Here is a 22998-nt window from a genome sequence, read left to right on the forward strand (position 1 = left end):
TGCACTGCTTTAATAAATAGGTACATGATGCATAAAATAAAGCTGATTAAACCTCATGATTTTACACTCAGAATATATCATAATGTTATGTCACAATATCAAAAAGAGTTTCAATATTTTACAGTTTCTATTTAAATGTGTCTGCATTAGTGTCTGGGGTTAGATTTTCCATGTAACTGTCAGATGCTGGTAGACAGCAAAGTTACTTTCTTCTGCTGAAGGAGGGATCAACTATGTCCATATCTAAAGACAGATATACTAAATATAAAGAAGAATGGAATAGGCAGTGTCATTGCTCTCTACATCTTCTTAAATAGCAGCAGTAAGTTTTCAGTAACTTCCCCATCTGCTTCAAGGACTAGATGAGTTCTTTATTTTGATCCTAGCTTGTTCTCAAAATATGTTTTCTGCCTTAATTTAGCCTGAATTAACAAAAAGTTTATTATTTTTTCAAACATTAAGACTCTTTCAGTACTTCCTTCTTTTATTTGAATCAATAATAGCAGCATTTTGCTTTATATATAGTCTCACTTCAATTAGGGCTCATAGTTCTGGGTTAAAAAAATCTCAACTGTTTTCTATTTGCTTTTTATTAAGTTTTATTAATTATCAACCAGCACCCAAAGGAATGTGCTGGGCGTAACTTCCACCACTGTAAGAGTTTTATTTGGGTGGTAGGATGTTGATCTGGGTGGGGAAGAAGTGAGAAATTCTACTTTCTTCTTGAGTTGTAGTACATATTTCTATCTGGTTCCATAAAAACCAGCCTGCTGCGTCCTCACTATTTAGACTGGTCCTTTGATTTCCTTGCGCTTTTTTGTTTGGTTGCTTGGTTGGGGTTTTCAAACTAATTTTCATATAATTTTCTTTTTTATTCTGGAATTAAGTCTAAATTTCCTTAATTTATTTTGCCTACTTTTTTCCTACTACAATTTTAAGATTAGCTTTATTGTTTTCTGTTACATTAGTTTTCTACTAATTCCTTTTGGACTGAATCCTGGATGTTATAACTCAAGTCTAAGTCAGAACGGCATGTTTACTTGTGGGTTCCATGACTAGTCCTAGAAAGCAGCCATTTGTCTCCTCCAAAACTTTTATCTTCATGTCTCATGCTGGCAAGGTATTAATCCAGCCTACATGCGGCTAGTTAGAATTCTTAACTGTTTCTGACCATCCAGATATTGCAGCCTCTCTAGTCTTACTCAGTAATCTCACTTAATATTTCTTAAGCATAATTACCACCCTTCTTAAGGTGTTGATGTCCCAATCTTAATACACCTCTTTATGAAAGCCACTCACAAAGATTCTGAAGAGCTTCTCTTTTCGTGGAATATTTTTTTATTGTTCCATTTTATAAAATCCTTTACATGCAGTGCCACTTCCTAACCTGCAGTCCCTCTTGTATCACTCTTATGAAGTTGACAGCTTAGCAATACTTTAACCCATTTATTACCTTCCTTTTAGCAGGATTATGAGATGCCTGTTTTCTCAGAGTTGTTTACTGATGTTAAACACTGTGGTTATCCACCTTATTTTTTAGGTTTTAAAACCTGGTGAAAAGGACTCATGACTTTCCGCTGTTCAGCCCCTTGAAATTGCTCATGCTAGTCAACTGGCTTTACAGAAAGTCTAATTTTGCCAGTAATATTTATTGTTATTTTGATGTTTATTTCCCTCCTGACCTTTTCAGAACTGTATTGGATATTGTCTTTTTATTATTTTTCAATCCATATCCCTTACTCCCCAATTTAAGGATATCACTATTTTTCTACTGCAGCTACCCCTATTTAGGTTTCAGATGTAAACTGAGAATGTATTTGAAATACTAAAATATACATAGTCCACTTGATTTATCACTATCATAGGATTTTTCATAAAAAGCTCTAGTTCAGAAATGTAAAATTACAGTAAAAGTTATTGTTACATTTAACTATTCTATTTGTTTGCATACTGTAGTATGAAACTTCAGTTAGCTATAAGACATCTGTTTACAGTACAGTAAGAAACTTTAGGCAATAAATTAATAAATATGTTATTTTCTTTCTCACTTGTTACATACACACACACAGACCTTTGTTCATGCATTCCCACACTTAAAATGGCAATAAAACCAGTTGGTTATCACAAAAAGGTATTCATTTTTTAGTGCAAAATTATAAGGTTGTTAAAATTTAGTCAATTTACTATCATAACTGCTTCAACCTCCGTTATAATGTCAGTTACCATAAGTCTGCTGATGGAAACTAAATGAAGAGTTAAAGTCTCTGCAAAAAATAGGTAAAAGAATTATAAAGATTTAACCTGATATCTGGTGCCAAAAAAGGTAAAATCCTATTTCATGGAATAGCAGTAACAAATTTCTGCTATTGTCATCATAGTATTGCACAGGAAAAACACTAGATGATTAGAAACTGTCATCAGTGAGTGAACATACACAAAATAAAGCTGTTATATAAAGACTCTATGTAAATATACATGGTTTTGATATTAGTGTGTATATGCATACACAATGGGAGAAAAACACATTAGTTGTTAACAATTTGCATGAACTGGTCTAGGATGTGATAATCATATGCTCTTTTTGAATAGGCTAGCACTGGGCTAGCTAGCTCCAGTTATCTGTAGACTGGTAAATGAAGACATTGTGCAATGGTGTGATTTCCATCCTTGCAATCCCACAGTTCACATGATGTGATGTGTTAGCATTCTTAATTTGTCTCTCTGTCAGAGCAGATTGTTAAAAACATGATTTCAAACTTTCTCCATTATCCAGAAAAAAAAAATAATCAAAACCTTAAAAGCCTTTGAAAATGCAGGGTTTCTTGAATTAACTAATATGCCTGTAACTGATAAACAGACATCTCCACGCAATTCAGTAAATATTTCGGTTTGCCTAATTCAAATTCACACAGAAAAAAAGTAGAGGAAAGAAAAGTTATTATACTGGAGCCTCTGCTAGCTATTTTAGCTAGGTAAATGGCTAGGTAATAGCTATTTGTCTTGTAGAGTGCTTTGTGAGATCAGTGTCTTCACAATCAGACTGGTTTTGGTATAAGAACTGCTACAATCTATTGCTGGAGATTACATGTTATTTGTAAAGGAATTTTTAGTGTTATAAAGACTAAAATAATGCCTTAAGTATTTTTATTTCTTTTGCAATTTTGATTAAAACTCTTGAGTATATGCTTACAGCAATGTGTATATGAAAGCAAAATGTCACCTTACCTTTCTCTTCTTTTAACTCCTTAGAGGTAAATGTAAGTGTAAATTCTTTTGTCAAATAACAAAACCAGGTCAGGCTACTGCAATGAAAAGGTAGGAAATAGTTACTATAAGTAATTACTTATATTTAGAAAATTACTGTGGAAATGAGAGTGTAGTAGGAATTCCCTACACAGTGCAGCAAAGTTTTAATCAAATTAATATTAAAAATTTATTTTACTTCCATTGGTGGTTTTTCTGAAGTTGGATTTCCCTGATTTCCTAGAAATGACAACTAAGTTATATTCTCAGCAAGTTCAGCATGCTTAATGACTTCCTTGGGGAAGGCAGAATATCTGTAGCACAATTAACTTCCCATTCTTATGTAAATGTAGAGTTTCAGGGTCCCTGATGGAAGCCTGCTTTTTGGCTACTGTTAGCAAGTGTGCTATTAAATGACACATGGAGCCTTGAGCTGAAATTTAGACTTCACTAATTTGTGCTGTGACATGTGCAAAGCTGCTTTAGAGGAATGTGAAACATTTTTTTAAATGTACTTGATGAAATGGGGATTATTACCACTGGCTAGACTGTAGTCAGCAGTCTAGTTACCTTTGCTGCTCCTTGGTCTTAACAAAATAAGCACTGACACTCTTTTTACTCTTATATTTCCTATGGTTTTTAGGATTTCCACTTCTTTATTATTACTATTTAGTCAAGATTATTGATTTAAGATGGAAAGAGTCTGATAGAGTGAGGTAGTATTTTTGATTGTATATGTGCATTTGTGTGTATGTAATTAAAGTTAATACTAAAAACTTAATACTGAAAAGAGAAATAAACTCTTAAGTCAGGTAGATAATGTCCATGCAGCTTGTAAAAGAAAACAAGATCACATACATAAATCTAATAGACTGAGTGAGATAGAGGAGTGAGAAAGCAATATCCAAAATGAAAAGAGGGTGCTACCATGTAGTTCAAGCTTTATTGTTGCTAGTAAAGTCCTTTGAGATCTCCGGATGAAAGGCATTCTATAAATGCAAAGTAGTATTGTATCAGAGGAACAAAATTGTATGTCAGTTCTGAAACACTAAAATGAAAGAATCAAGCTATAACCATAAAGTAGCATCTTGCTGTATGTTTTGTATCTAACTTTTAAGTTACCTAGCAAAATTCATAATCCAAATTGGTTCCTAGCTTCCCACATTTCATGGAACTTGTTAGGGTGTGAGAGAGTGTCTACTCCTGATCAAGGGCTTTTTCACTGCAACTAGGGATAATAAGAAAAAGGTGAAGACCTAAACAAGAATATACAGGGAGACAAATCTGACCCATAAATAACTGGGTCTCAGTGATGGGAACCAAAGCTGGTCATCAAATCATGAGGGCATATGGAAGTGTAAGAATATTTATTCCAGCAATGTTATCTGCTCAGGGATCTTGTAAATTGGGAAAAATAAGGAAAAAGGGAGAAAGAAGAAACGATATAAAGAGACATATATCTGACAAATTACTCAAGGAGACACAAAGCTGGCCAGACACACTCATTATTGGGCTATACAGAAACTACAGGAACCACTTCAGGGAAGATTAACCTGGACTTTGTAACTAATAAGATTGTAAATCAGGAAAGATAGACGAGGAGAAGTGCAGGAATTGACAGATGTGTACAGACACAGGGGGAGGATGTACAATGGAAGGGAGAGAGGAGGGGACCAAAGGGTGGGGGATAGATAAAAATCAACATAAAAGGGGTCAGTAACATATAAAATGGGGCCAAACAGTATGCTGGTCTGGCTGAGTCATATGCTTGATCTCGGAAGTCAGTCCTACATTCTAATTCTAATAAATTATTAAATCTTATTAAATCTGAACCCTGTATGTGGGTGATGTTGAAGGCACTGTCTTGTCTGCGTAGCCACCATCATGACTGTGCACTGTCCTCTGAATGTGTCTCTGTGTCCCTATGATATATGCTCATCTTCCCTACTGGTTGAACCTGCAAATAGGAATCCATGACCCTCAGCCTGGGCAGAGACCCCAGGATGGGCTCCAGTGGCTGTGCAGGAGGATGCTGTGCCAGAGAAGCTGGAGTAGGCAGCCATGCCCCTAACCACTCAACTCATTCACAAAACATCAAAAACTTGTCTAAGTTTCTCCTTGGTGCTTAGCTTTATCAAAGCAATCCAAATGGGAATCTCCTTAGTCATCTCAGTTAACATAGGTATTTCAGCTTTCATAAGAAAACATTTTAGGAGCACCACTTGTTCCATTCCTTTGCAAACAGAGGAGCACATAAGTTTTTCCCTCTCAAGATTTTATGACTCTCACAGTAAGCTCTCTTCTGTGTTAATTTACACATTAGACCTGCTCAATTCATACTAATGGAGTAGGAAATTATTCCTGATTTTACGTAATGTTTAGTGGATGGAACACTTCCTTTAAGAAATGAAATGCACATATATAAACAATTATTCAGATTGACAAATTACAAATCTTAATTATGAGGAGAATGTTCTAAACCACACATTTTAAATTAGGCTTGCATGAGGTTCTTATCCAACCTTTCTGAAAAATCTAGGCTACTGCAAAGGAACAGTACATAGATTCATGAAATCAGTCAATGAGCAAGAGGCATGTCTCTAGTACAGAAATGCGAACGCTTTCCTTGCAGTGAGAAAGACTGTGATTGTTATTCCCTGTGTCTGTCTCACACTATTTTCTAAAATATACTTTCTTAAAAAGCAAAAAATATGGATTTCACCAAATGAGGGTGTATAAAGGTTCTGTGTGAATGAGCATTCCTCTGACTGTGAAAACACAGAGAATCTCTTCAAGTTTATGGGATATAGACCTAGAGGGCAGGGGGGGGCCCAAGACTGTTGGTTGGTCTTCAAGGATCACCAGCTACAAGCTCAGGAGTGTTGTGTCCCAACTAGAAGGAAGTGCAGAAGGGCCAGGAGACCTCCTTGGGTGGATAAGGAGCTGTTGAGGAAACTTCAAGAGAAAAACAAAGGCTTTTAAAAGGTGGAAGCAAGGACAGGTGGCCTGGGAAGGATACAGGGATGCTGTTCAGGAAGCTAGGGACCAGGTTAGGAAAGCTAAGGCCCAGTTAGAATTAAACTTGGCTAGGGATGTGAAAGATAACAGGAAGGGATTCTACAGGTACATTGCAAATAAAAGACAGACTAGGGACAACGTAGGCCCTCTCTGGAAGCTATCAGGAGAACTGGCTACACAGGATTTGAAGAAGACTGAGGTTCTGAATGACTTCTTTGCCTCAGTTTTCACTGGCAAAGACTCTGACCACACCACCCCAGTCTTGGGAGGCAAACACAGGGACTGTGAGAATGAAGATTTTGAGTCTACTGCAAGAGAGGATCTGGTTCGACACTGTCTTAAGAACCCTAATATGCACAAGTCCATAGGACCTGATGAAATCCATCAACAGGTTCTGAAGGAGCTGCCAAATGAAATTGTTAAGACAGTGTCCATCATATTTGAAAAATCATGGCAGTCAGGTAAAGTTCCTGATGACTGGAAAAAGGGAACCATAACCCCCATTTTCGAGACGGGGAAAATGGATGACTGTCCTGGGTTTAGCAGTAGCAGTCATTTTTTCTTCTTGGTAGCTAGTGCAGTGCTGTGTTTTGACTTTCGGGCTGGGAACAAAGTTGATAAAAATGATTTTTTGGTTTGGCCAAGGACTTTGTGAGCCTCATGCTCTGCCAGGGAGGAGGGGAAGCTGGGAGGAAGCAGAGACAGGACACCTGACCCAAACTGACCAAAGAGGTATTCCATACCACAACACGTCATGCCCAGGGGCGGAACTGGGAGAGTTAGCTGGAAGGGCTAGGTGGACTGCAGGGTTGGAGGAGGTATCTGTCAGTGCTTGGTCGGGCTGGGGGGGGCAAGTTATCGGTCGCCTGGTGATGAGGTGTTGTATTCTCTTTCCTTGTTATTTCCTTTATCATTACTAGTATTGGTAGCAGCAGTAGTGATTTGTGTTATACCTTAGTTACTAAACTGTTCTTATCTCAGCCCGTGGGAATTGCATTCTTTTTGATTCTCCTCTCTGTCCCTCTGGGAGTAGGGGGAGGGCAAGAAGGAGGGGGGAGTGAGTGGACAAGCTGTCTGGCTGGGTTCAAACCATGACAATGACACAGGGAATTACATACCAGTCAGTCTCACCTCTGTGCCTGGCAAAATCTTGGAGCAGATTCTCCTGGAAGGCATGATAAGGCACATAAAAAACAACAAGGTGTTTGGTGACAGCCAGCATAGCTTCACTAGGGGGAAATCCTGCCTGACCAGTGTGGTGGCCTTCTATGATGGGGCTACAGAACTGATGGACAGGGGTAGAGCAGTTGACATCATCTACCTGGATTTGTGCAAAGTGTTCGACACTGTCCCACACAACATCCTTGTCTCTAAATTGGAGAAACATCAATTTGATAAGTGGACTACTCAGTGGATAAGGAACTGACTGGATGGCTGCACACAAAGAGCTGTGGTCAATGGCTCAATGTCCTGCTGGAGACAAGTAACGAGTGGTGTCCCTCAGGGATTGGTGTTGGGACTGGTCTTGTTCAACATCTTTGTTGGTGACATAGACAGTGGGATTGAGTGCGCCCTCAGGAAGTTTGCTGATGACACCAAGCTGTGTGGTTCGGTTGATACGCTGGAGGGAAGGAATGCCATCCAGAGGGACCTTGACACGCTTGTGAGGTGGGCTGATCCCAACCTCATGAAGTTTAAGCATGCCAAGTGCAAGGTCATACACCTGGGTCAGAGCAATCCCAGACACAGCTACAGGTCGGGAAGAGAAGACATTCAGAACAGCCCTGCGGAGAAGGACTTGGGGGTGCTGGTCGATGAGAAAATGAACATGAGCCAGCAGTGTGCGCTTGCAGCCCACAAAGCCAACCATATCCTGGGCTGCATCAAAACGAGCGTGACCAGCAGGTTGAAGGAGGTGATCCTGCCTCTCTACTCTGCTCTCGTGAGACCTCACTTGGAGTACTGTGTACAATTCTGTTGTCCTTAACATAAAAAGGACATGGATCTGTTGGAACAAGTCCAGAGGAGGGCCACAAGGATGATCAGGGGGCTGGAGGACTTCTCGTAGGAGGACAGGCTGAGAAAGTTGTGGCTGTTCAGCCTGGAGAAATGAAGGCCTCATGGAGACCTCATAGCAGCCTTCCAGTATCTGAAGGGGGCTTATAAGGATGCTGGGGAGGGACTCTTCATTAGGTACTGTATTGCTTGGACAAGGGGTAACGGGTTCAAACTTAAACAGGGGAAGTTTAGATTGGATATAAGGAAGAAGCTCTTCACTGTAAGGGTGGTGAGGCACTGGAATGGGTTGCCCAAGGAAACTGTGAATGCTCCATACCTGTCAGTGTTCAGGGCCAGGTTGGACAGAGCCTTGGGTGGCATGGTTTAGTGTGAGGTGTCCCTGTCCATGGTCGGGGGATTGGAACTAGATGATCTTAAGGTCCTTTCCAACCCTAACTATTCCATGATTCTATTCTATTATTTTGGTTTTATGTGTCTTTTGTATCCCTTTGTAGGAAGTAGTGGTGGTCAAATTTTAAAGAGCACGTATAGTGTCATGTTTTTAACAGCATATTATGAATATAATCAGCATTACTCAAACTGTTAAAAGGCAGTTACTTGCTGTTTAACAGATAAACAGATAAAATTGGCCAAAATGTAAACCTTTAAAAAGCACATCTGTGTATGCAAGTTCCTGTGAAAAGCATTTATTTCTCTGTCTCTCTGTTTAATGATTCATGATGTGTCAGATCAAGCAAGGAGAAAACAAAATGAAAGATATACACAAGATATCCAGCACTACTACAAGAAAGAGCTCTACTGGATGCTTGCTTCTCTCAGAACAGATGTAAGCAGTCTGAGGCATAAACTGCTAGAGATGCTTCTTATGAAAGTTTTAATTTAGGACTGTTCTGAGACAAAGCATTGTGCAACACTGCTATTTTCCTTTGAGTTATAGCATTTAATATCTAGTGATCTAAAAAAAAAGAGCTGAAGATTCAGGCTTTTACTCTCTATCTTCATGATTGCAAGGTACCTTGTAATCTTTGGGAAAAAACTATTGCAAGCAGATGAAAACATGTATCAATCTTTTGAAACTTATTTCTTTACTATGGCTTTTGTTTATATGTAATGTAAGCACAGCTACTTGAATACTTAGTAATAGATTTCTAGTACTGCTGCAGCTGTTCAATTTTATTTTCTACTTTCTTCACACAAAGACCTAAGTAAAGTTCCCTAGCTTACTAATATTTTGAATTCTCTGAATGTTTTGCAACTTCCAGTTGTTCTTTTTTTCTAATATTAGTTTATCTCCCTATGCAGACAGGCTGAGAGAGTTGGGCTTCTTCAGCCTGGAGAAAGCTCAGGGAAGACCTTATAACAGTCTTCCAATACTTAAAGGAGGACTACACGAGTCCTGGAGAAGGGCTTTTTACAAGCGTATGTAGGGACAAGATAAGGTGTAATGGCTTTAAACTGACAGAGGGGAGATTTAGGTTGGACACTGGGAAGAAGTAGTCAGCTGATTGGAGCTAGCCCAGCTAGAGCCGCAGCCGGCACGCTACAGCGACCGTGAGCCTCTACCGAGATCAGGAAAATCAGAGGGGATAGCGCGGAGCCATTGCGCTTCCCGACATTTCCCAACACTTCCGGATTCCCGAAGTTCCAGCAGCCCTTGCGAAAGAGTGGCTGACGTGGTGGGGGGCATTCCCACGGTGAATGGCGACCACTCCCCTGCCCCTTGACTTGAAAAAGCCTTTGAGAGGGCAGCAACATGTCGCTGCCCACCAGGTGCAAGGAAGAACAGGTAGGTCTTTGTGCTGACCAATATGGTCGTCTCCAGAAAGAGAGCTAGCAGTAAGAGAACTGTAGCAACTCAGACAGAGACCCCGTCCCAAACCGTGGCTGTTCAGGTCTCTGGATGCAGGGAGTACCAGAGCCTGCTACTGCCGGGGGAGGGAGGACAGCATTCCACCTGTGTGAGGTGTGAGCAGGTGGAAGATCTGCTTAGCTTGGTGGCTGAACTTAAGGAGGAGGTTGAGACGCTGAGGAGCATCAGGGAGTGTGAAAGGGAGATCGACTGCTGGAGTAACTCCCTGGCTGACCAGTTGGAACGGCTCCAGGGAGATACCCCCCAAAAGAGGATGGACCCCCTGCCCTCTCAGACAGAGGGGGATGGCCTGAGACAGCCCCTGTCATGCAGCTGTCGCCCGGAGGTAGGGGACCAAAAAGATGATGAGGGTTGGAAGCGAGTTCCGGTTCGGCGTCGTGGGCAGCCCTCCTCCCTTTCTGCCCCGCTTCCCCAGGTGTCCCTCTGTAATAGGTTTGAGGCTCTGGATCTGGAAGGAGAGGTAGGTGAGGATGTGGTGCAAGGCCCGCCTACAAGGCCATGTAGGAGAAAGCGGTCGACTTCTCACTTCAAGACTGCCTCTGGTAAGAAAGAAAGAAGGGTCATTGTAGTAGGTGATTCCATTCTGAAAGGAACAGAGGGCCCAATATGCAGAGTTGACCCTCATCATAGGGAAGTGTGTAGTCTGCCTGGAGCCCGGATCAGGGATATCACCAGGGCACTCCCCAAGCTGGTGCGCCCGACAGACTACTACCCGCTGCTGGTCTTCCAGACGGGTGAGGGGGAAGTTGCTTCCCGCAGTCTGAGGGAGATGAAGAAAGACTACAGCGCCTTGGGGCGGATGGTGAAAGACTCTGGGGCTCAAGTGATCTTCTCTTCGCTCCTTCCATCTTCTGTTGATGATGTGGGACTGAATGGGAAAATTCAGTCCATAAACAATTGGCTTCGAGGCTGGTGCTCCAGGCAGGGCATTGGATTCTTTGATAACGGCTGGTTTTATAGGGCACTAGTCTGGACATTGGCATGTGGGAAAGGTTTATCGCACAGAGGCAAAAGGATGCTGGGGCACGAATTAGCAGGGCTCATTTGGAGAGCTTTAAACTAGATTTGAAGGGGGATAGGGTTGTAGCTGGGCTTGCCTCAGTGGGACAGCGCTCCGGAATTGATGAAGACTGGGAGGCCTCCTGTAATCCTAGGGTGAAATCGGTGTGCTCGGCTCGCTCCCTGAAATGTCTGTACGCCAATGCGTGCAGCATGGGAAATAAGCAGGAGGAGCTAGAAACCTGTGTTAAGTCGGGAGATTATGACTTGGTGGAAATTACAGAGACGTGGTGGGACAGCTCACATGACTAGAATATAGTCATGGAGGGCTATGTTCTTTTCAGGAAAGACAGGCCAGCCAGGCGGGGTGGTGGGGTTGCTCTTTATGTGCGAGAGCAGCTACAATGCATTGAGTTCTGTCCGGGGACAGATGATGAGCGAGTTGAGAGTCTGTGGGTGAGAATTAAGGGACAGGCTGGCAGGAGCGATACTGTTGTGGGGGTCTGTTACAGGCCACCGGATCAGGGTGAGGAAGTTGACGAGGCCTTCTACAGGCAGCTGAGAGCAGCCTCACAGTCACAGGCCATGGTCGTCGTGGGGGATTTTAACTTCCCTGATGTTTGCTGGAAGGACTACTCGGCAACCCAGCCGCAGTCCAGGAGGTTCCTCCAGTGTATGGATGATAACTTCCTCATGCAAATGGTGGATGAGCCAACCAGGAGAGGAGCGCTGCTGGATCTCATCCTCACTAACAAGGAGGGTCTGGTTGAAGGAGTGAAGGTTGAGGGCTGCCTTGGTTGCAGCGACCACGAGATGGTAGAATTCAGGATCTTGTGTGGTAGGGTCAGTAGAATAGCAAGTAGAATCGCAACCCTGGACTTTAGCAGGGCAAACTTTGGCCTCTTCAAGCAATTGCTAGGGGAAATCCCATGGGCTAGGCTGTTTGAAGGTAAAGGGGCCCAAGATAGTTGGTTGACGTTCAAGGACTGCTTTTTCCGAGCTCAAGATCGAAGCATCCTGACACGTAGGAAGTCAAGGAAGAGGGTCAGGAGACCTGCGTGGCTAAATAGGGAATTGTTGGGTGTGCTCAAGTGGAAGAGGAGAGTTTACAGGTCATGGAAGGAAGGGCTGGCCACTTGGGAAGAATATAAGGCTGCTGCTAGAGGATGTAGGAAAGCTGCTAGGATGACTAAGGCCTCCTTGGAATTAAAGCTGGCGAGAGGGGTCAAGGACAGCAGAAAGAGCTTTTTCAAATACATGGCAGGTAAAACTAACACCAGAGGCAACGTAGGCCCGCTGATGAACGGGACGGGTGCCCTGGTGACAGAAGATACAGAGATGGCAGAGTTACTGAATGCCTTCTTTGTCTCTGTCTACTCTGCCAGAGGCAGTCCTGGAGAGCCCTGTACCGCTGAGACCTCAGATGAAATTAGGTCAACGGAGCGGTCTGCCTTAGTTGATGAGGAATGGGTTAAAGACCAGTTGAGCAATCTGGACATCCATAAATCCATGGGTCCAGATGGGATGCACCCGCGGGTGCTGAGGGAACTGGCTGAGGTCATTGCTAGACCACTCTCCATCATCTTTACCAAGTCTTGGGAAACGGGAGAGGTGCCTGAGGACTGGAGGAAAGCAAATGTCACTCCTGTCTTCAAAAAGGGCAAGAAGGAGGACCCGGGTAACTATAGACCGGTTAGCCTCACCTCCATTCCTGGGAAAGTGATGGAACACCTTATCCTTGGTGCCATCTTAAGGCATATCAAGGATAAGAGGGTTATGAGGGGCAGTCAACATGGCTTCACCAAGGGGAAGTCATGCTTGACCAATCTCGTAGCCTTTTATGAGGAAATAACACGGTGGATGGATGATGGCAGAGCGGAGGATGTGGTCTACCTTGACTTCAGCAAAGCATTTGACACAGTCTCCCACAGCATCCTCGCAGCTAAATTGAGGAAGTGTGGTCTGGATGATCGGGTAGTGAGGTGGACTGTGAAGTGGCTGAAGGAGAGAAGCCAGAGACTTGTAGTCTATGGGGCGGAGTCTAGTTGGAGGCCTGGATCTAGTGGAGTGCCTCAAGGGTCAGTACTGGGACCAGTATTATTTAATATATTCATCAATGATTTCGATGAGGGAATTGAGTGTACTATCAGCAAGTTTGCTGATGACACTAAGCTGGGAGGAGTGGACGACATGCCAGAAGGCTGTGCTGCCATCCAGAGAGACCTGGACAGGCTGGAGAGTTGGGCAGGGAATAACTTGATGAAATATAACAAGGGAAAGTGTAGAGTCCTGCATCTGGGCAGGAACAACCCCAGGTTCCAGTATAGATTGGGGAATGACCTGTTAGAGAGCAGTGTAGGGGAGAGGGACCTGAGGGTCCTGGTGGACGACAGGGTGACCATGAGCCAACACTGTGCCCTTGTGGCCAAGAAGGCCAATGGCATCCTGGGGTGTATTAGGAGGGGGGTGGTTAGTAGGTCGAGAGAGGTTCTCCTTCCCCTCTACTCGGCCCTGGTGAGACCTCATCTGGAATACTGTGTCCAGTTCTGGGCCCCTCAGTTCAAGAAGGACAGGGACCTGCTGGAGAGAGTCCAGCGCAGGGCAACTAAGATGATTAAGGGAGTGGAGCATCTCCTTTATGAGGAAAGACTGAGGGAGCTGGGTCTCTATAGTTTGGAGAAGAGGAGATTGAGGGGTGACCTTATTAGTGTATATAAATATATAAAGGGGGAGTGTCACGAGGATGGAGCCAGGCTCTTCTCAGTGGCAAACAATGACAGGACAAGGGGAAATGTGTACAAATTGGAACACAAGAGGTTCCACTTAAACCTGAGAAGAAACTTCTTCTCAGTGAGGGTGACAGAACACTGGAACAGGCTGCCCAGGGAGGTTGTGGAATCTCCTTCTTTGCAGACATTCAAAACCTTCCTGGACATGTTCCTGTGTAACCTTATCTAGGTGTTCCTGCTCCGGCAGGGGGATTGGACTAGATGATCTTTTGAGGTCCCTTCCAATCTCTAACATACTGTGATACTGTGTGATACTGTGAAGAAATTCTTCCCTATGAAGGTTGTGAGACATTGGTACAGGTTGCCCAGAGAACCTGTGGATGCCCCATCCCTGGCAATGCTCAGTGCCAGGCTGGATGGTGCTTTGAGCAACCTGGTGTAGTGTGAGGTGTCCCTGAACATGGCAGGGGGAATAGAAGTGGATGAACTTCAGGGCCTTTCTAACCCAAACCATTCTGTGAAAACAACTTTACCTTAATAGGTAAACATATGTTGGTGCCATACAGTAATGAAAAAAATCATCAAGAAAGATTGAGGCTCAACATGTAGGTATGCATAGTAATGCAATGCATAAGAAGTTTCATGGTGATATATTTTTCATGTACAGATGCTTAAAGCATTTATACTGTTATTCTGTGCATGCTGGTGTAGAAGATAAAAGCTGTAGCTTTTTCTCTTCTGCTTAAGTTAGTGAGAAACAGTAGCTTGAAAAAAATATAGTCTTAGATGACATTTTCTAAGATCAAACTTTCAGTAAACTAGTGTGTAGTCAGGCACTTTTTTTAAAAATCAATTTTATATTAAAATATAAAACTATCTAGCATGGAAATTCTGATATTTTGTTTTTCACTGGTACTTACAGATTGTGATATTCAAAATGCTGAAGAACAAATTATGTGATAAAACTCAATGGGACTGAATGCAAAAAAAGGCATGAGAAAAACATATAAATTATTTTCAGAATTAACTTCCCAAGGAAATAAAAGTTTGTAATTTACTTAGTAAAGTAATTAAACAACTTGGTTTATTTTCTTTATTTAACTTTTTTATTTCAATTTCAATACTTAAGATAACTAGAAATATGTATTATTTTCATGTTATTATGCTCTCAACAGTTTTTAATGTTTTGTTCAGAGAAATGCATGGGAAAACACCAATTCTCAGAATACATTTCTTCCTTTAAAAGTAGCTATTAAACACCTTGCCAAAAATTTGAAGGGTTTTTTTTTTTTTCAATTCATCCTTTTGTTATCCACTTTTAGGAGCTCTGAAAGAACCCTGTAATATTTGAGTGTTTTGCTATGTTTCTATCCATTGGGACATCAAGGTACTGTTAATTGTAATTGGTTCAACACATTGACCTGTAGTGTTTGCTTCATTCAAAGTGATGGAAACATCTAGTCATTCATATTATTGTTTCATATCAACTTTAACGTGTTGACAAATGCAGGCAATAAAGTGAAGAAAACAGCATGCAAAACGTGAGAGCTTGTGATCTCTACCACATAGTGAATAGGTGTCTTGTTTGTTAAAGTTTTCTTTTGATCTTTAATGTTATACAACTGTGGAAAAAAAATATTTTTTAAATGATTACTTTTTAACCTCTGTCAATAAAAGGACATTCTCTCAAAATCAGAATTTGGACAAAAATGGAAAAAACCCTAAAATTTATTAAGGGGGTAAGGTTGGAAGAATAGCATGCTGTTACTGTTATCATAACACATTTGTGCTTACAGTTACTTATGTATAGCACTAACTGAAGACTATATAACTAAGGATGTAATCACTAATGCACAGCACCATCTAGAACTTAAAATTTAATTAAAAAATTAATTACACAAATCCACTGCGAAGTGATTCTTTCAGTGTCCTATGATGTTCTTAAGTGAGATGTTTACCTGAACATCTCTGAAGTAGTCTTTGAGAAGGCGCATAGTAGATGAAAACTTTATAACTCTTCATTATGAAAAACACTTTATTGTGAGATACAAATATGAATAATGAATATATTTAAAATAATAAGTAATCTCCCAGTCTAAAACAGGATGAATATCTCTTCTACTGTATTACAGCATAAATAAATAACCCTGTTTCCTCACACCAAATGTTGCCTTTCAATATAAATATTTTAGTCAAATTCTAAGTTCTTACTAAAGCCATTCAATTTTTATTTTTATTTTCTATTTTGTAGTTTGAATTTCTCATGAGCTACTGTTATCAACAAAGCAGACAAAAAGATACATAAATGACAACTGTGATTTTAATTGTAGAAAAAAAAGTCTACAAAATACCTAGAAATACTTGCACTCTATTGTGAACTTCCTATATTGTGTGAGCTTTAGCAGAGATTAAGTATATACGGGGAATACACTTCATTACTTTATGCTTTCATCAGAAAGATTTGCTGCTTACTTCATTAAAGATGGAAATGAATGGGGTCAGGGTTAGGATTAGGTGACAAATTCGTTGTGTGTAGGAAATTGCCAGAATATCATGGAAGACATAAACTTCTTGTGAGGGTTAACTGTATGCTGTAAAAACTATTCAGCTTCAGAGAGTGAGCCCTCACCTTCCAAGACTAAGCTGTTAAATACCCAGAAAGAGTTCACTTCTCAACAGTCTGTGCATCATCTTAGAACTACATGAAAATGAAACAAGAAGAAAAAGAAAAATATCAGACATTTCTGTCTCAGTGATTTTTGACGCAGATGAAAAGAAATAGAAATGGAGTGCCTTACACAGCCTCCTGAAAAACTGCTGCATTTTACCCTTAGTCATTTTTGGATAAACAACAAAAGCAATCAAAGGTTTAAATTATGTGGCTTGGATTATTCTGGGAACAAAAATGAAACTGATCTATGAGGCAGCATATTGCTTACAGTGGAATTTCATTCTCAGTTCCTTAGGAACTAAGTCAACTTAAGAAAGAAATTATTTTCATTTCCAATTAACACTGTTCCTTGTGAGTTCTGCATAAATTCATTCTAGTATATTGAAAAAAAAAAAAAGAAACAAACCACAAAAGCAAAAACCAACCATTCATCTGCCTGCCATTTCATGTTTATATGCATATGCAGTAGACCAGTGGACTAGCAGTAGCTGCTTTTTACTCCGAGAAGCACAGAGGGAAATAGCTCGCATGACAAAAATACAGTTCAGTTCTCTAAATGAGCACATATACGACCTCATTAGTGAATGATATTCCTGAATGTTGTACGTCTTTCTATCCCCAAGCTTTTTCCTTGTATCTGTTGAATGTGTGCTATGCAGGAAATGTATTCTTATATGCTGATTTCAAAAAGCAGATCTGCCTTGAATTTCTGGCATTCATGGGTAACACAGGGAGGAGACCATTGAGAGGACATACCACGTTCTCTTAGCATTAAAAATAGTGGTGACACTAATATAACAATTTTTGTCTTATTCTCCATCCATCAAATAACCAATATATTAATTTTATAACTTGATCAATAAAGCACATCTTTCATGCAAGAGCAGAGTGAGATTCAGTTTTATGATTTGAGAACATGTCTTAATTAGTTTAACATCAGCTTTATTTTGGGTACTGCATTATAAATAAAGTCTAAGGCTATGTACAGCCATTCAGGGCAATTACCACTAGTAAAAAGGCTTACTGAGAAAATAAAATGTGCAAACTCTTAAGAATAGAAACCTCCCATCAGACTCTAATGAAGTATATTGTCCTGGGTTCAGCAGTAGCAGTCATTTTTCTCCTTGGTAGCTGGTGCAGTGCTGTGTTTTGACCTTTGGCCTGGGAACAGAGCTGAAAACAATGATGTTTTGGTTTGGCCAAGGACTTTGTGAGCCTAATGCTCTGCCAGGGAGGAGGGGAAGCTGGGAGGAAGCAGAGACAGGACACCTGACCCAAACTGACCAAAGTGGTATTCCATACCACAGCATGTCATGCCCAGGATGTAACTGGGAGTTTCCCGGAAGGGCTGGAAACTGCAGGGTTGGAGGAGATATCGGTTGGTGCTTGGTTGGGCTGGGGGGCGAGTTATCAGTGGGCTGGTGGTGAGGTGCTGCATTCTCTTCCCCTGTTATTTCCTTTATCATTATTATTATTGGTGGTAGCAGTAGCGATTTATGTTATACCTCAGTTATTGGGCTATTCTTATCTCAACCCCTGGGAGTTGCATTCTTTTAGATTCTCCTCTCCATCCCTCCGGATGTGAGAGAAGTGGGGGAGTGAGTGAAAAGCTGTCTGGCTGGGGTTAAACCACAACATAGATAAAGAGTGGACTGGATTTCCTCAGGCTGCAGGAACAATATATTGTATTATGTCAGATAAAATTCCTATGTATTCTGCTGAAAAAACACACGAGTCTTTTTTAAAAAAAGAATTAGATCATCTCTATTATTATTATACACCAAGGACTGTTATGCTGTAAGGAATATCTACTGAAAGTACAAGGACTATAAAGATTTTCCCGCATTTGTTAGTGCAATTTATAGTGAGCTATCAAAGGAAACTGAAGAGGAAAGAAGACTTGGAGGCAGCAATGCATATCTTTAAAGTCCGAGGAGATACATTCTGTTTTCATCATTTATGCTTAACTTGTCCTAATGTCAGTGGGAGTTATGTGCACACATAGAAAGAATATACACATCTGTATGTAAACAGTCATTAATTTTTAGGTGAGAAAAAACAAAACAGAACAGAATAAAGACCAGATGATTTAAATTTTAGAGGGCACTTCAAGAAAGATGATGCAGACTATGAATCAGGTTTATGTTCAGAGTATCTGTGAAGTTCTGATCAACATAAGCAGCGATGACAGTAATTCCCTGTGTACTGTGATGGAAACCTGATTATTAGTGTTACAAAAAAAATTCTGTTTCAATTCAAACAATAGCACCATTACAAGCTCAAACAATGAATTTTAGAAACTATATAACTTTAAATGCTTAAACCTTTTCTGTCCAGACGTGAAATCTATGTTTCTTCAAGGTTTTATTTTTAATAGATATAGTTCAATTTTAAGGGGTGTGTTCTCATGATCATAAGAATCTGACTATGTTAAATTAGATCCAAGATCAAGTCCAAGTTTTTCATAAGATTTCTTTCAATAAAGGAGGGAAAAAAAGGAAGTGAAGCAGAGATAGATATTCATTCAGTTTAACTAGGAAGGTATTATTTCAATATAAATTTTGATAAGCCATTTTAAATTTTCAAATAAATCCATATATTTTCAGAAACACTTATGACACATTTACTATTTCTGGGCTCTAGTCCAACATGCCTTTCCTATTGTTTCTAAGCCTTCTTTTTTAAAAAAATAAAAAATCATCTTACATCTGGTTGTTTATCAGGTTGTTAAAAGGTTTAGTTTTATTGTATGCTGACGTATGCCAGTAAGTTTAATTTGATTTGCATGCCTAAAACCCTGGTCATAATACTGAAAATGCTCATTCAAGCCCCTCTGTTACAACTTGTTAAAAAGAAGGTTTTTATAAGGGAAAACCACTAACACAGTCATAATCTAATTAAATATAAATGAAGGTGTATGCATTTATTTTTTTAATCAAAGGGCAGAGAAAAGAGCAGGCTACAGGAGAGAAAAAAAAAAAAGTTTCTTTGAAAAATGTTCCATGGAAACCTTCATTTTATATTGTTTAAAAGGATAGTGGAGACAATAGATACTTTCAAGATCATGTAACATGATTTCTAAAACATTTCTACTCTAGTAGCAACAACAAGAAATTCTTGTTGTGCTTTGTTCTTTGACCCAGTTATGCTTACACTACCATTTTATGCAAAGTTGAATAGCATCTGAACTGGAGATCGAAAATCCTCTTTGCTGTGAGCTAATGTGGTCTTCATAAGGAGGATCTGGTTTTTGTGCCAACTCTAGCACTGGTACTTAAAAAGGAAAGAAAGTTTTATTCATAACCTGCATAGATCATTCATGAAAATACTCTTATGGAGGTAACAGTATTTTTGCAATGTGTACAAAATAAAACCTAATAAAACAAACTCCCCAAACCACCAAAGGAAAAATAAAAAAAAAGAAAGAAAATGAAACAAACCAACAGAGTTCCTGCAGCTGTATGGATAGAGTGCAAGTTTTAAGAATGTAAATTTGTCTTCTGTGATGTGGAGTAGATTTGGAACTAAACTAGGTGTCTTGCACTGTGACTTGACAACAAGCTCCTGAAAATTAAGACATTTCTCTCAGATGTTTTTTGTGAGCTGTACTTGTACTGAAAGCATCATCCCTGTTAAAGAGGGGTTTTTTTGCAAATTCCACTGGATCTTAGGTACAGAATAGTTTTCTATGGTTTTACGCTGTACTGCTTCAGGTAGCTCTAAAAAGTTCAAGAACAAAACTGTAGGCATTAAAGAAACTGTGGTATATTTACAAATTTATTGTTGCCATAGTCAGAAGGAAATTTGAATATCTAAAATCAAGAGTATTGTACCACTATATAGCTTATATTTCCAAGACTCTATGCAATCCTATATCCCTCTCTTTAAGGAGTTATACCTCCTCTCAGTTTAGATCATGATGTCAAGACTAAGTATTTGCAACGATCAAAAATTATGTTAGTTATTCAAAAACATAATTAAATAGCAAACACTCATGAGTTATATATTAAGTAAAATAATGTTTGGAAGCACATCTTAAACAAAATTAAATGTGCATTTGGTTCCTGTTACTCATAAACTACCACTCTTCAATGTTCTGTTTCATTTTTATGAAAATATAATGATAATAACATAATTCCTTCCTTATAAGTAAGTTAATATTTTTGGTAAATTTGCATTCATTAAGTAGCAAATCTGGATAAATGTGAAGCTTTATAAAAGTCCCAGGTAACGGAGGAGATTTCATGCCTAGCATGCAGGAAATGGTGAGGCTGATATGATATTCCATAAATTACTGTGGAGAAGAAGTTATAACATGGAAATGTATCTTTCATCTTCTATGAAAAAATAACTGACTCAGGAAATAATGTCTTTTCATACGAACATAAACATAATTTTTATCCTGTTTTGGGGTGGTTTTTGTGTGTTGTGTTTTTGTGGTTTTGTTGTTGTTGTTGTGTTTTACTTTGTGGTTTTGCTTCATTTTTCCAAGTGAAAAACCTCTCCTGAATGACATGCAACTGAAAATGTAGTTTAATCTAGAATCTGCATATACGAAAACTGTATTGGTCAAGTTTGTTGTTTTTTTTTTTTTCTATGAAAGTCAGACCTACAGCTCCTTACTCATATTAATTTAAGACTTTTCAATTATCTTACTTTTGAACTACTTTGATTCATGTGGGGTTTGATGGTACTCCTTACATTGAGGAATGCTTTATTCTGTTTGTACAAAGTAAATATAATTCTGATGAAAATTATTTTTTTCGGTAAATAAATATCTCCTGTGGATCATTATAGACATTACCCAAATTATGTGCCAAAGTGATAAATAACACTGAAAGTTAATTTTATTCTAAGGACAAAAAAGTCTAATTTGTAAGTGTACCAATAAGCAGAGGAAAAAAATAAATAAAAAGATCAGATATTTAACAAAAACCACCAAATTTTAGATTAAAGAAACAGTCTGACAATGAGGGATAAACAAAGGCATGATGAATAGTTTAGGATTAGTGCAGAAACCTTCAAACATGAGAGAGTTATCTACAACAAATTGTTTTATTGCATTCTAAGCTGCCTTGGTTAATAGAGATAACACAAACAGTAATATAGCAAGTTGGGGATATTTCCATTTATATTATTTGCACATGATGTTCCCTAAAAGCAATTCTGCTGGCCATAGATTTTTCTTTATAAAAATAGTAGTTTATTATCTTTCTCTGGAATAAAACATTGAGAGCTATTCTCTACCAGGTTATGCAGATTAGGCAACAAATGAATACTATTTTCATCTGGATTCCATATGTCATCAGTATAAAGAACAGTAAACAAGTCAAGGAAAATATTCACTTACACTGAAAGCAATAGAATTTCTATTTATTTCTTTTTATAATAATGCAACGTAGAGCTCAAAATTATATTGCAAAGAAATATAACTTCAGGGTACCAGGGTTTTCCTGGTAAACATCACACAGTAAGGAAAAAGAAGAAGAATAGGTGAAGAAGATGATCCTGTTGAGTATACTTCCTGATGTTTGCTGGAAGGACTACTCAGCAACCCAGCCGCAGTCCAGGGGGTTCCTCCAGTGTATGGATGATAACTTCCTCATGCAAATGGTGGATAAGCCAACCAGGAGAGGTGCGCTCCTGAATCTCACCATCACTAACAAGGAGGGTCTGATCGAAGCAGTGAAAGTTGAGGGCTGCCTTGGTTGCAGCAACCATGAGATGGTGGAATTCAGGATCTTGTGTGGTAGGGCCAGTAGAATAGCAAGTAGAATTGCAACCCTGGACTTTAGCAGGGCAAACTTTGGCCTTTTCAAGCAATTGCTAGGGGAAATCCCATGGGCTAGGCTGTTTGAAGGGAAAGGGACCCAAGATAGTTGGTTGGCATTCAAGGACTGCTTTTTCCGAGCTCAAGATCAGAGCATCCCGACACGTAGGAAGTCAAGGAAGAGGGCCAGGAGACCTGTGTGGCTAAATAAGGAATTGCTGGATATGCTCAAGTGGAAGAGGAGAGTTTACAGGTTATGGAATGAGGGGCTGGCCACTTGGGAAGAATATAAGGCTGCTGCTAGAGGATGTAGGAAAGCTGCTAGGATGACTAAGGCCTCCTTGGAATTAAAGCTGGCGAGAGGGGTCAAGGACAGCAGAAAGAGCTTTTTCAAATACATGGCAGGTAAAACTAACACCAGAGGCAATGTAGGCCCGCTGATGAATGGGACGGGTGCGCTGGTGACAGAAGATACAGAGATGGCAGAGTTACTGAATGCCTTCTTTTTCTCTACTCTGCCGGAGGCAGTCCTGAAGAGCCCTGTACCACTGAGACCTCAGATGAAATTAGGTCAACGGAGCGGTCTGCCTTAGTTGATGAGTAATGGGTTAGAGGCCAGTTGAGCAATCTGGACATCCACAAATCCATGCGTCCAGATGGGATGCACCCACGGGTGCTG

Source organism: Neopsephotus bourkii, unplaced genomic scaffold (genome assembly GCF_033783945.1).
Source record: "Neopsephotus bourkii isolate Nb327-2 ecotype Australia unplaced genomic scaffold, CSIRO-AGI_Nbou_v1 NB_68, whole genome shotgun sequence".
Classification (NCBI taxonomy): domain Eukaryota; kingdom Metazoa; phylum Chordata; class Aves; order Psittaciformes; family Psittacidae; genus Neopsephotus; species Neopsephotus bourkii.